Consider the following 14,565-nt stretch of genomic DNA (forward strand, 5'->3'; position numbering starts at 1 on the left):
GATGTGTGGATGGTTCTCAATAAACCATACTGTAGTTTTGGGATTCTTGGACTTCAAATGAATTGCATCAGAAAGATTTACATAGGAGTCCAGGAACCCTTCCTTGTGGATCTGAGCCCAGGAAATTGATACATTATCAACAAATATTAATGATAACATAAGAAAATTAATGTTTCTGGGCTAGAAAGTAGTTGTCCACTCAGCTCTCTCTCTTTCTTGTCTCATCGCAACTGCCCAACAGGCATCAAAGTTGTTGCATTTCAATTAGGGTGTTGAAAATACAGCCCTGCAAATCCAAATCTCAACCAACCCAACCAACATTTGCAAAATCAAATACAACAAAGTCAGCTCTGGGATATATTTTAACCTTTTTAAGTATAAAACAAGATACATCAGAATGGTAAATATCTGCTTTTTAGAAACTGGAATAAGTTATCTTCTGCTGGTGAATTTGTTGTATTTAATTTGAAAAGCACTGATTTCTCTCTTCTGTGTTTCTCTTCCAAACTAAAATACACAATGTAAATGAATGTATGTAATACAGCCTCCTTTCAAAGGCAGCCATTTATCAATGGTACATTAGCAAGGCTCTAAGCTGCTAGCACAACTGGCACAGAAATAGAACAACTGAAAAATAAAACTCCACACAGCTCATTGCAGATGCAGCAACCTGCTAATGACAGAAAGCCCATTATAGAGTATATGCTGCAATATTTTCATGGAGTATGTGACCAAGCCTTACATATGGGCATGTGTGAGCACAGTGTCTTCAAAATGGCCTTTTATTTCCTCAAATGCTTAAGAGGAGCCCAGCCCCTGCAGTGCACTGCTATTCAGTGACCTGGGGTAGGCAACGTGGCACGTGAAGACTGTAGGTGAGTTGATGCCAACCCCACAGAGGAGCTCACTTCTCCAACTTAAACGTTCTCAGGTAAGCATTCAAATCCATACTTTTTTTGAAATATCATAACTTGTGTGTAAAATCGGGGAGGCTGATTTCACTTTCCAAGCAAACTTTACCTCTTCCCCCAATGAAACACCAAAGTTATCTATTTTGTAAAAACTCCACAGTTCTCTGTTAATTCAAAAAATGATAGTTATTCACTTGCTTTAGGAAAAGATATTAAATGCTTTAAGGGATTAATGCTAGAGCACATTTTGATTTCTAGAAAGTAGAACCTGAAAACAATTTGATGCATCACCTAATCAAGAGCATATCTCAGTATCCCAATTACACAGTCACCTAATCACCTAAGTTGGGTGAAATACAAGAAGCTGAGGACCAGTGGCTACGCAATTTTAAAGGCTGGCCTAACATTTTTTGTATTCCTCAAGAGGACAATGTGGAAGACAAGTACTTTGTTTCTTAAGAACAGTAGGGATGAAAACGGTGATCATGACAGAGTAATACTCAATTAACAAATATATCTGTGCATATAAGCACAGATGTATAAACACTGCTTATTCTACTTCCATCATGGGAACAAGGAGAAGGTGCCAAAGGAAGCCTTACACTGCAGGTAAGCAGGCAGCACATGGCAGGAAGAGGTGGGGGGGGACCATCTGCCCCCTCACTCCCAGTCTGTGCTCCCTTCAGCAATTTTAACCCATGCATTTTTTATATTAAAAATAAAAGAAATAAGGGCATTGGAAGAGTATGAGGTTATTAGAAGTCTAGTCTATAGATGTAGCAAAAATAAACAGTACCTGAAAATAGTCATGTGGGTTTTTTTGGTTTTGTTATTAAAAACAATTGGAACTGAGAAAACAGGAGATTCAGCTACAGCTACGATGTAAACTTAGACAACCTAAAAAAAGGAAAAAAAAGATAAAGAGGGTCAAAATAAAAGGCCAATATCCAGAATACCAGGCATGTACAGGGCCAGGCCTCGAGCTCTGCTGCATGACATCTGGTGGGAATATCTGAAAAGCCTGATTCTTCACCCACTCTCCCCATGTTGTGGGAATACGGCCTTTGCTTGGTGCTTGCCCAGCTTCAGCAGACAGCTCTAGGACTGTACACATGACATCTGAGACATTGCTTGTAACAAGGAGCTTTCAATTCTCTAAATATATCAGTACTAAAGGAGCAACAATCCCACCCAGTGTACTGGCCGTTTTCCTGACATAAACGTACTGATGTAGAATGCGCAATAGGACTTCACTGGTGAAGTTCCTTTTTTCCCCCCCCACCCAATTCCAACAAAACCAGAGAGCACACAAGAACAGATAACAACACGGCTGTGCAATTAAGAGCACTGACAGAAGAGTCCCCTTTACAAAGCCATGCACAGTAATCCTTGCTGAATCACTTAGCCCAAGTCTACACGTTAATTCAATCTATCTAATGGAATTGTAGTGAGGATTCATGAATTTTTGGAGATCCTTGAATGAAAGCAGGAAGTTTTCCTTGCACTATAGCCCCACTAATTCCAGGCTGTCTCTAAAAAAGAGGAAGTATAGGACATGAACAAAACAGAAAGCCCAGTAAGTATTGAAATATCAGAAAGATATTATATCAACCTAATCTGGAGAAGAAGTTGGATTCCAGTCATCATTTATTTCATCTAAAATGAAGAGGGAAAGTGACAGCCACGTAAGAGTCCTATTCCCATTCCAGATCATTTAGTGAAATTTCTTAACATCTGCTGATATCAAATACTTCAGACTAGAAGAATCCATTTAAGAATTGTGTTTTGCAAGACAAAACCATTCTCAAAGGCTACCATTTGAATACTTTTAGGGAAACCAGCCCTCACAAGGCTATTTCATGCTAAAAATAAGGAGGATGATGAAGACCAAGGTCTCACTGCTGATTTGAAGCGCATCATGTCACGGGATTACCAAATAATGACTGATACAAACCTCATTTCCCACATCCTTACATAAATTCAGCAGACAACACAAAGTCTATTTGCACACAAAACCCACAGTACAGCTTTTGCACAGTTTAATATCCAGCATGTTTTAGTGACACAGACCTGACTTAATTCCTTGATGGATTCTGGGAGCCCTATTAATTTCTTTTCAAAGTCTTTGCCACTCTGTGCATGGAAAAATAACCTCCTCGTATTTTTACATTAGTCATCTCCCTGAAATCCCATTTTTCCATATTGCTTTTCAGAACTAGCTTTTGATATACGATCAGAAAAGCATTTACACAAACCACGTTCAAGATCCATCATATAGCAAACAGAAGTTACAGAATCATAGACTGGTTTGAGTTGGAAGGGACCTTTAAGATGATGTAGTTCCAACCCCCTGCTATAAGCAGTCACAGCTCCCTCTAGACCAGGCTGCTCACAGCCCCATCCAGCCTGGCCTGGAATGCCTCCAAGGTGGGGACATCCACAGCCTCACTGGTCAACCTGTTCCTGTGCCTCTCCACCCTCACAGTAAAGAATTTCTTCCTAAAATTTATTCTAAATCCACCCTCTCCCAGTATAAAACCATTTCCCCTTGTCCTGTCAACACAGTTCCCTTTTTCTGGTAATCTCCTAACCTAAATTTCAAGCCATGAGCAAATAGTGAAAAAATTAAAAATATACTTAGCTGTTCAGAAAAAGCCTGAATTCCTCATGGGAGAATAACACTTCCTAGAGCAAGAGACTTTGGAAGGATATCACGCATTCTGAGCAGCTTGCAAAGAGTAAAATCTGCAGCGCTCACAGAAGAATGCACATTCAAGCAGTTGTATACATTATTGCTTATCTTTGCACGCACAAGTAGCCTGAGCTAAACTCACATCCTCCACCAATGCAAGTTCATTCATCATTTTTTTCTTAATATATGCCTACATAACCAAGTTCCTTATGTCTACTCAATCCCAGTCAAGATCAGGACCACAGCGTAGATGTAGAAGTGGGAAATCGTTGTGGTTTTTTTTTTTGTGTGTGTTTTGTTTTGTTGTTTTTTTTTTTTTAAGTTTTCACAGAATGTAGTTATGTCATTTAATATACTACACTGAATGATAAATAGTTTTTATAGATAATAGATAAATAGAAGAGAATGGGAGAAGCTAGAGGTTCCAATTTTATTATTCAGATTGAAATTTTTCTTGTAGTACGCCTATGGATTTTTCCTCTATTGGGGATTTTTTACAGCCATTTGGCTAGCCATATATAATCCTTAATATGCACTTTATCTTTTTCCAGATAGAAGTTGTATTTGGGAGTAATTATTGCATCAAAGGAGGAGGAAAAGAAGTGTGATACAATGGTCTGTCTGCACACAGGTGGTCACAAGACACTCTCAGGCTGTCCACGTATCTATCATGTAAGGATGAGGTACGTCTTGCTCACAAAGAACATTTCAGGGAGCTCAGGACAAAAAATACAAAGCATGGACATAGTTATGTAAACCAGACCACGGTAAAATAAGTAAAACTAAGGATACCTAAAAGGAAACGTCTCCTTCTGGAAGAGAGGCATAGCCTTAATTTCAAGAACCTCTATAGAAGTTTATCCTACATGGCTGATAATTCCTAATCTCTAATTGTCCTAGCTCATATGTGCTTCAATTGAGAGGAAGGGAAAGGGAGAGCAGAAAGATGCAAATGTTCAGTTGCACTCCACACAGTACTTGTATCAAACAAGCCACAGTGGACTATCAGGATGATACTTTTACACATCACAATATCCATATGCATATAAACACGCATCCCTTAAGGCTTACTTTATTTCTGCTGATACTTAGAAATTATTCATCTGATTTATGAATTATACACTGAATTTATATATTAATGCCAAATACTTCAGCCCAAATAATTTCTGGGCTAATATATTATTTAAAAGCATGTAGGAAGATTAGAAAGTGGGTTAGTTTACCAGCGGCTAGCTTAGGGCTCCAATTTTCTTAAAGACAAATTTAGAACACGAAGAAGCAATTGGACATGTGAGGACAAACTTCCCGATGTTGTAGTCATAAAAGCTAATCTATTAGACCATCTGTGTAAGATGGAGGATGAAAGATAAACCACACCTCAAAATAGGCAGACAAAATCTATATCAGAGAGTGCTGTGATACCTCTTTGAATGACTGCATTTAAATGAATCATTTCAGTAAGTTTTACACCACATACTATATTAGCTGTTCCACGCTGTATTCATTCAGGAGTTACTACTCTATATCCACAATATATTGCACATATACATTGACTCAATTATTGTAATTTATTGGCAGCTTTGGAGGGAAATCTTTCTTCCCCGGGCTCATTCCTCAAAATAGCTGCATGTACAGATCAACAATAACTGCTCAAAGAGAGAATCAACTCTAAAGTGAAGTCGATTAACCACTGAACAGATGTTTCAGATAATTGCTAGCAACTCCTACTTTCACGTAGTTGCACCACCACATCTTCTATCTTCCTCATCTACACTTTACAATTTCAGAAGCTCTGCATTTTAGGGCACTGAAACACTGAAGGAGCAGGGAGAGTGTCCTGAAGTTACAAAGTGGTAGGAGACTATTTAAATAGAAATCAATGGTCATGCTTCACGTATTACTTGATGTTTTACATTTCTGAAGTCTTTAATTACAAAACTTAGCACAGAATAAGCAGGTGAGTATCTCCTGTTTTATTGCCCTCTCAGGCCCCTGCCTTGTTGCACAGCATCCTCATGGAAAGTGGATGAATTTCTGCAGAAAGATGATGTAGTCACCATGTTTCTCTTTTGTTGGACAGATACACTATGTGTACACTTCCCTCATTCTAGAAAAGTACTCATTGACAGGAAATTAACTGCACAATTCAAGCTTAAATCCAGACTAGGTCTAGAATACCTATAAACAGTTGACTTCTGATAGTGGAAACAAACAGCAACTATTTACCACTAGGCTGAGTGAGAAGTGTAACAAACAATTGTTCACTCCTCAGAAGCACCAGTACTACGGCTTGCACCCTATACCAAATTCCAAAGACTGCATGAGACAGGAGTCATTCAGTTCCTTCTCACTCCTCAGAAACAGCCCTATAAAAGCAAGGATGAGATCTCAGAGGCAGAAGCTGAAGCTGGCCTTGCCATTGTGTGCATTACAGCTCCTCCAAAGGAGTCCCTGATTTCAGAACTCTTGAAGTTGTTTTGTGCTACACGATTAATCACATAGTGATAATAGTGCAAAGTCAGTGAAACATTTTATTAACATCCCAGACAGTGAAAGTTAATCACCAGCTTCTTGACTGGTGTTTTTCAAATACAATGCATGCAGTCACTGGTGATCTGGAAATACAGTCATTTATTAGAGCTTCATACAGAGTTTTGTACAATTGATAAAGAAAGGAGAAGATGAGTGAAGTGGACTGAAAGAATATTTTACTGAAAGCAATACACCCCAGATGCACCTACAGCAGTCATCTGGCAGACATAAAACCATGGTGTACAGACGTGATTTTGTATTCCTCCTAAAGGAAGTAAAAATACAATACAACTTATAAATTACTAAAAACAGAAACAAGGTTAAACTCACACTTGCATGTTGTCGGAAAGATTCTCACTGAATGAAGAAAAGCTTATGCAGGCAAAATTTCAGCTAGCTGAAATATACATTTATCTGAATTAACAAGATAGAGAAAAGTCACAAAATCACTAAATTCATGTGAAGGTTTCCAAACTCTTGTTTGTATAATGAACAGCAAGATTGCCATATATACTTTATACCTACATACTTCTCCCATATTATGTTGCTCTGATTTTCCTAAAGACAACTATTTTTTCATGTGCCAAATATAATACTTTAATGCTTCTCACTGATCGAGTGAATCTTTGACTAGGGGACCTTCCTGATGGAAAAAGCTGAAGGGAGAAATAAAAAAGGAAGCACAAGATAATTTACATAAGTGCATTGCAATTATATCTCCTTAATTATGCATGCAGCTGGCTCTATTTTAAGATGCACCACCGCAATGCACACTCAGGCACTAAGGGTATCTGTCACTCCATGTGTCAGGCCTTTAACATTCTCACCCACCTGCTTGAGAATCCCTAGTAGCAAATCAGAGCAGTCAGGCTTGCGGCCACCTGCCATTCATCAGCTTTGTCAGATTACTGCCAGAGCCTCTTCATATATCTCTCGTGTCAAATCTTTTTTGTACACTTTTCAAAATAACAAGTCAATTTACTCGAGTTATTCCATAAACTTTTCATTCACTACCAAACTAAGCAGCCTTGCTTTCAAAGACAAACATGGATCACATGAACCTAAGCTGTCAGTTAAATAACACACAAAAAAAGTATTCTGTCTTGTTTATATTGATTTAAGATGAGGCAATGTTAAATTCAAGTTTAATCTCCTCTCAAATAACCTTGTTTTACCTATGGAAGATCAGTGTGCACCTATAAATAGTAGGAAGAGCTATGTTTGTCCAGCTTTCAGAGCATGTGGGAACCTCATCTTTGGATGAAAACATTCATCCTACTGAAACAGTGCTATGTTGGAGGTGCTTGGTACACTCAAGATTTTTTTTAGAATAAAAAAATTCTTATTGGAAGGGACCTAAGAAGATGATCTAGTCCAACTGCCAAAGACCACACAAACCATGGCCATAAAACAGATGCACAGCAAGTGTAAAGACTACTAATAAGAACTGGCTCTTCTATCAATACAGAACTGAAAAGCAGCAAAAAACTGAGGTAGAAATTCTCATTTCTACTAGGCATCCCAATGTCACTCCAACACTACCCCACCAGCTCACAAATCTCTTCAGGCACTGGAATGGGCTGCCCAGGTTGGTGGTGGAATCACCCACCCTGGAGGCATTCAGGGAATGCTTGGATTTTGTACTGAGGGATATGGTTTAGTGAGTACTGTTGGTGATTGGTGGATGGTTGGTCTGGATGATCTTGTAGGTCTTCTCCAGCCTTGGTGTTTCTGCGATCTCTTTATATGGATGCCTGTGCTGTTTCTGTCCTCTGCACAATTCCTGCAACTGTGCCCTGTTTAACAAACTTCATCTCCTTTTACAATATGGTTACCCACCTAGTTGACCAAGGGAAGGCAGTTGGTGCGATCTTTTTGGTTTTCAGCAATGATGCTGTTTCTCACAGTACCCCTCTGAACAAAATGCCCAGCATACAGCTAGACAAAGGCATGATGCGATGGGTGAGCAACTGTCTGATGGGTTGGGCCCAAAGGGTTATAATAAATCAACTTGACAGCCAGTCACTAGCAAGTCCCACAGGGCTCCAGTTTAGGGATAGTTTTCTTTAACGTTTTCATCGGTGATATGTTTAAGTAAGTTTGCAGACAACACAAACTGGGAGGAGTTGTTGAATCCCTCAAAGGCAGAGAGATCTTAGCAAATCCTGAGGGCTGTGCAATCACCGAGCACGTGAAGTTTAACAAAAGCAGTTTTGATCACTAAAAATTGTTGAAATCATGCATACAACATGTAGGTTGATGATTGCTATGGCATTCACCATAAAAATTCATTCAGTGACATAAATACCTAAGAGTGCCAAAAAACCACTACACAGACCTATTAAACATCTGATTCTAACAGCTACTCTTGAAGCAAAGGATATAAGCTATTAGAGTTCAGTAGATTATGATACCACACAAAATCCAGTCATTTGTATAAATAAGATTTTTCAAATGGCCAGGACACATTTCCCCATGTTCTTTTAAGGTATTTCATAATGACACTGATAGATGAAATGCTCAGATGCCTGGCTCCATAGGCTATAACAATGCCAGTACTCCAAAATTTATCAAAATGACAATCCAAAGCTATTTGCCTCTAGTTATTATAGACAGGCCAGTTGGATTTTGCACAACTTATCTTAAATGACTAATGAAAGACCCTGGAAAGACAGTCACCATTGCTTTCAAGGTATGCATAACATTGCTCCAAGCTGAACTGTTAAAGACACTCTAGAATGTGAATTTTATTTATTTATTTATTTATTTTTTTTACAGCTGTTGATAAAACATGGCCCCTTGGGAAGCATTATTATTGTTAGCAAAAAATAACCAAGATTTTCCATTCCTGTGAAATGTATGTGTCTGAAATATACCTTTGAGAAAAACAGAACAGTTGCTTACAGATGAGGGTTAGAGTAGAGCTGGAAAAGCCTTCAGGACTGAGGTCTCAGACTTTTCAGAATGTAAAAACAAAATAGCGATATCTTGTTGAATTCATTTTTTCCCCCTCTACAAACAAGTCTCCAGATCAGGCCTACAAGAAGGTCACTATTCAAAGTTTTGGTCATTAATCAAATGAGATTCTGGCCACATGCAACACAGAAGATATTTGATGGCACTGGAATCCTCTCTCTTCTATATCTTTTGCAGCGTCAAAAAGGCCAACTCCAGAGCTTAGAAATCATATTTTCCTGAGATTTGTTTTGTTTGGGTATTTTTTTTATTTTTATTTTTTTTTAAAAACTTAGTTAGTCTTAAGTACCCTAAGTATTAAATTTGGGCAATGGATGATTAATTATACCACTACGAAAGAACACAAAGCTCAGAAGAGCAAAACAGGAAATCAGTGTTTGTACTTCCACAGCCTGAGCTGCCAATGCCCCAGTACAATCCTAGGAGGCAAAGACTCACAGCAGAGCTGGAACCCATCTCTGTGTTCCCAGCAAGGCTAACAGAACGAAGCTGAAGAGAAACAGCAGTTGTGGCTTCTTACAGCATTTGTTTGCTGCTTTGGGTTTTTGTTGGTGGTGGTGTTTTGTGTTTGTTAATATATAGAAAAGGATATTTTTCACAAATAAGTTAGTTGTCTTCATCGCTCTCTTAAAGCTAATCCCAATAAAAGACACTTTTTGTTTCTTACATGCTTTGTCACTTATACTCTTAGCAGATGTCTATTCAAAACAACCCAAACTACTTTACCATCAGAAGAAAGCCCTGAAGTCACTCTTACCTACTTTCCTGCAATGCATAATCTTTAAAATTCATTTCATTTTTTCCATGATAATTTTGTGATCTCTTTTGATGCTGAAAATACTATTTTCTTTTCTTTCCTGGGAGGAACTGCATTTTAATCAGGCTTCCCAGAAAGAGCTTTTGCTGATCTTAATGTGAAAAGAAAATGCAAAGGAAAAAAAATAACAACTCAAAAAACAGGAAATGTAACTTCAGAACGACAGAGCTCATTTGGTAGTGCAGAAGAAGTGGCTGAGGTCCTTAAATTCTCTCTTCTCTACAGATGACAGAAAAATGTTCAGAAAGACAAACACTGAAATACATTGTGTCTAAAGACTGCTTGGCTTCTACTGCACATCACAGGAACACCTGGAGAGATGTAATAGAGCACAAGCAGCTGCAATGCCCCCATTTGCTAATCTGAGCACTTTCATTGTCACCTTGTGCTCCCTCACCAACTGCCATTCCTACCTGCAACCCACATCTTATGACTCCATTCCCAGCTGAACTGTACTGCCATTCAAATATTAAACAGCACTAGGGTCACTGATCTACTCACAAAGCAGGATTGTGTCAATGCTGTGAAGTGCTGTCTGTGAGCAAACCAAATACTAGTCCTGTGTGACAAACATATCCGAGTCATGCCCTAGAGCACTTAGAGAACTCATGCATGACTCGGGACTCAATGATCTTGTCAAAAAATGTGTCACTCTCCTAATGAGTCCCTTGCTTTGCACACCACTTTATTCTGCTGATGTGCATTGTGAACAGCCACGTATGCAGAGTATCATAAATCTGAATGCAGTATTCCAAGCAGCAAAGATGTTCATACCATGACATTCACAGAAAAGAGGAGAGTAAGTTTAATAACACGTAAACCACACACAGTAACAACACAGCTCAAGCTGCTCTAAAAAAGCCTGACCAAACCTTACTTGGGAACTGCAAAGGCAAACTCATTGGAGTTTTTGGTGTGGTTGAAAGCAGACCTCCACCTCCTGAGACAAATGCTAACAGCCTAAATGTTTACACTCCACATACCTCCACCTGTAGAAAGCAAACCCATGATCTTCAGGTACCTCTCAGCTGATGTTCCATTACATACAGTTTCAACTGGGGCAGAAGAGACTCACAGGAGTGAGGAGGGGAAGCACAGGTCACAGCTGACAGTGCAACCCATCACTGCCCATAGCTGACCTGACAGATACACCAAGCTGGTTTGTAATGTGTGCCGCTACCCCGGTTATCAGAACTAACCAGGGCATTATATGAGATCCCTACAAGATGAAGAACAAAGCAAACTACGCAAAGCATTCAAATATAAAAGACTGAAGAACATACGTTAGGTCAGTTTCTTATCTTCCTGGCAGTATCACAGATGTTCCCAGCTGACACATTAGAACACAACCTATTCAGCGTTAACAACCTAGGGAGACAGCCAAATCCACTTCTAATTCCCTCCCATTTCAGTAAGACAGCAAAATTCACTGATTTTGTCATTTTACTGAAAAGAGTATAATCATGTAAGGCTATGGAATTGCTTACAAAACAACTCCCCACCACACTCAAATACAGCAATTTGTTATTTTATTGAGTGGCAGTCTGACCTGTTTTGATAAAATAGCTCAACCTGAGCATAAGGTTATCAGATGATTAAAATCGCATTTCAAGGAATATTGTTAACAGATGGAAGCTTAACTTTTTAATACATCACTAAATACATATTAAAAAAAAACAACAAAAATAAACATAGAAACTGGGGAAAAACAGTCTCTCACTGTGAAAACATCAGCTAAAAATAAATAAATAACTCTTCATTTCATGGATGTTCATGATCAAGTCTGAAACTGCCCTTACCTCTCTCTCTCTCTCCACTTTGAAGGGTAAAGATGCCTGACTCATTTTCTATTTAAGCAGCAAAAAACTTGACAAGACAGTTTATCACCATGCTGTGAGCCTCCTTTAGCTTTGACACAATTCTAATGCTACTCAGAAAAACAGTAGCACTCTGCTCTTATGGAGCGCCTTTGAGAGAAGACTTACATGCTCAGAAAAGCAATATAAAAAATAGGACTTGATATGATTTTCTCCAAAGGTTTCTTCCCAAGGAAGATCTGTGCGGGACCAGTCATGGAATCAAAGACTATCCTGAGCTGGAAGGGACCCACAGGGATCACTCAGCCCAACCCTGGGCTCCTCACAGCATCTTGCTGTTCTTAGGCATGCACTAAAAGGAATAACTGAAATTCCCTATTTGTGACCCCAGCAATCTTTAGAACAATAATGGATGCCACAGTGACACAAGAGACACCTGTGCTTTACCCAAAGGAAAACAGCAGAGCTTCCAGACTTTGCAGGATTCTGTCCTAAAGACCCTCTAATCACTCCAGCATAAGGAAAGCATCCATAGCAATTTGGAAGCAGAATTTAGTCGACTGGTGACCATGGAGGCAGGTGAGGGATAAAGGTCTAAATAAAGGTCTTCATGTTCTCAAAGCTAACTTGAAAGCCAGGCTTTCACTGCTAGCCCAGGGACATTCCTGAAGCAGCTCAAAACTCACTATATAAAGTTTTTCTTCTTAGATAATTAGTACCAAAATCCTGACACAGAATATGAATTTGTGATGTCTAAAACAGTACACAGCACACTTATGGGAAAGAGGCCTTGCTATGAAACAAAAACTATGAACAAAGTGAGCATTTCTCACGACATTGTTTAAAAGAAGCCCCAGTTGGACAAGTTTAGAGACTGAAATATATATATATTTATCAATTGTTCCAAACCTGAACTACTGCAACAAATTACAACTAAAAAGGAATCACCTTTTAAAATAACTTTGTGTTTTGCTCACAAGGAAGCAAAATTGCTTCTGACAGGCTCTTGGTGATACCAGACAACATACCTGCAGGTAAGCCATTAGTCATAAACAGAAAGAAGAGTTGAACTCACCAAACTGCTGAAAGGGCTCATGAATAGACAGCACTCCTTCCCAAGAAATAGCCAAAGTCCACAGTGATGCTCTCCCTTCAGTGGCTGCCCTTATATGAGCCAAGGGAGACCTTTGGGTTGGTTGTTGAGCACAGGTGCAAACAATGTTCCTGTGGCCAGGCACAGCCCTTCACCAGGTGCTCAATCACCAGTTCATGCCCTTACCTAACAGTTCCCCTGCACCTGGACCAGTTTTCACTATTTTTTAGGTACTTAGCCTGCTCTTCCTCCTGATAACTGTGTTCATGTGACTTATGTATAATTTGCTCTGACAATCATATTATTTCTTCCTTTTCTTGAATACTTTAATATGGACCCCAAAATACCCCCTCCAAATGCTTGGAGAAAGTGATTTGGAATTCCCTTTGGAGAGGGATCGCAGTGTTCATGAAAGACATGCTAAGGGATGAGATCTTCAATTCTTTATCTGTGTAAATAGGTCTGATTATACCAGTTACTCAGAAACAACTTTAGAGGCAGGAATTTGTCCTCTTTAACATCTCTATCAATGACATCAAAAGTGGGATTACTGCACCCTCAGCAAGTCTACAGATGATACCAAGCTGTGTGGTGCTGTTGACATACCTGAGAGATGCAGTGCCATCCAGAAACCTGGACAGGCTGAGCAGTGGGCACACATGAACCTCAAGAGGCTCAACAAAGCCAAGTGCAAGGTCTGGCACCTGGGTCATGGCACCCCCACTATCAACATTAGCTGCGGGGTGAAAGAATAGAGTACAGCCCTACCAGAAAGGACTTGGGAGTACAGCTGGATGACAATCTGGACACGAGTCAGTATTGTGCCCTCGCAGCCCAAAAAGCCAGCTGTATTGCGGGCCACATCCAAAACAGCATGGCCAGCAAGGTGAGGGAGCTGATCCTGCCCCTCTGCTCTGCGCTGAGACCTCACCTGGAGGACTGCATCCAGATGTGGAGTCCTCAGTACAGGAGAGACAAGGACCTATTGGAGCATATCCAGAGGAGGGCCACAGAAATGATCCCAAGGATGGAACACCTCGCTCTGAGGACAGGCTGAGAGAGCTGGGGCTGTTCATACTGGAGAAGAGAAGACTCCAAGGAGACCTGAGTGGCCTTTCAGGATCTAAAGGGGGACTAGAAGAAAGGGGGCACACTTTAGCAGGGTGTGTTGTGAGAGGACAAGGGAAAATGGTTTCAAACTAAAAGAGGTGGATGCCTCATCCTTGGAGACATTCAAGGTCAGGCTGGATGGGGCTCTGAGCACCTGATGGAGCTGTAGGTGTCCCTGTTCATTGCAGGGCAGTTGGACCAGATGGCCTTTAAGGTTCCCTTACAACTCCAATGATTCTATGATTCTAACAAGGCATTTTCTTTCTGTTCCTTCTCAAGTAAAAAGTGAGTTATGCTTTCAGAGAGACATTTCAAGTTAGTTGACTTTTTCTTTTCAGAAAGCATATTGCCTCATTCTCCCCTTTCCAATCCTTTTAATCTATTGGGAGAAAAAAAAAACAGCCTTATTTCCACACTTTTCAGTGACAAAAGATTACTGGAAATAATGTCAATATCAGATACTTAGGGCTTTTACCATGAAGCATAAAAGGGTAAATTTATTGACCTTTTTAGTTTGAGGTCTGGAATACCATGTAAAAGTATCAAGAAGCAGCACAGTCAGGGTGGGAGAGGGGAAGGGTGCTTACCCTCAGTTAGGAGATACAAATGGTCTGTTT

At 39.7% G+C, this 14,565-nt stretch overlaps 1 protein-coding gene across 2 annotated transcripts in view; it reads right to left on the minus strand.

Moving 5' to 3' along the window:
• Window positions 1–14,565, minus strand: part of ALK (ALK receptor tyrosine kinase) — a 751,299-nt gene that overhangs the window by 652,804 nt on the left and 83,930 nt on the right. The window lies entirely within an intron of this gene.

The sequence above is a fragment of the Meleagris gallopavo genome, chromosome 2 (assembly GCF_000146605.3).
Source record: "Meleagris gallopavo isolate NT-WF06-2002-E0010 breed Aviagen turkey brand Nicholas breeding stock chromosome 2, Turkey_5.1, whole genome shotgun sequence".
NCBI classification, from domain to species: Eukaryota; Metazoa; Chordata; class Aves; order Galliformes; family Phasianidae; genus Meleagris; species Meleagris gallopavo.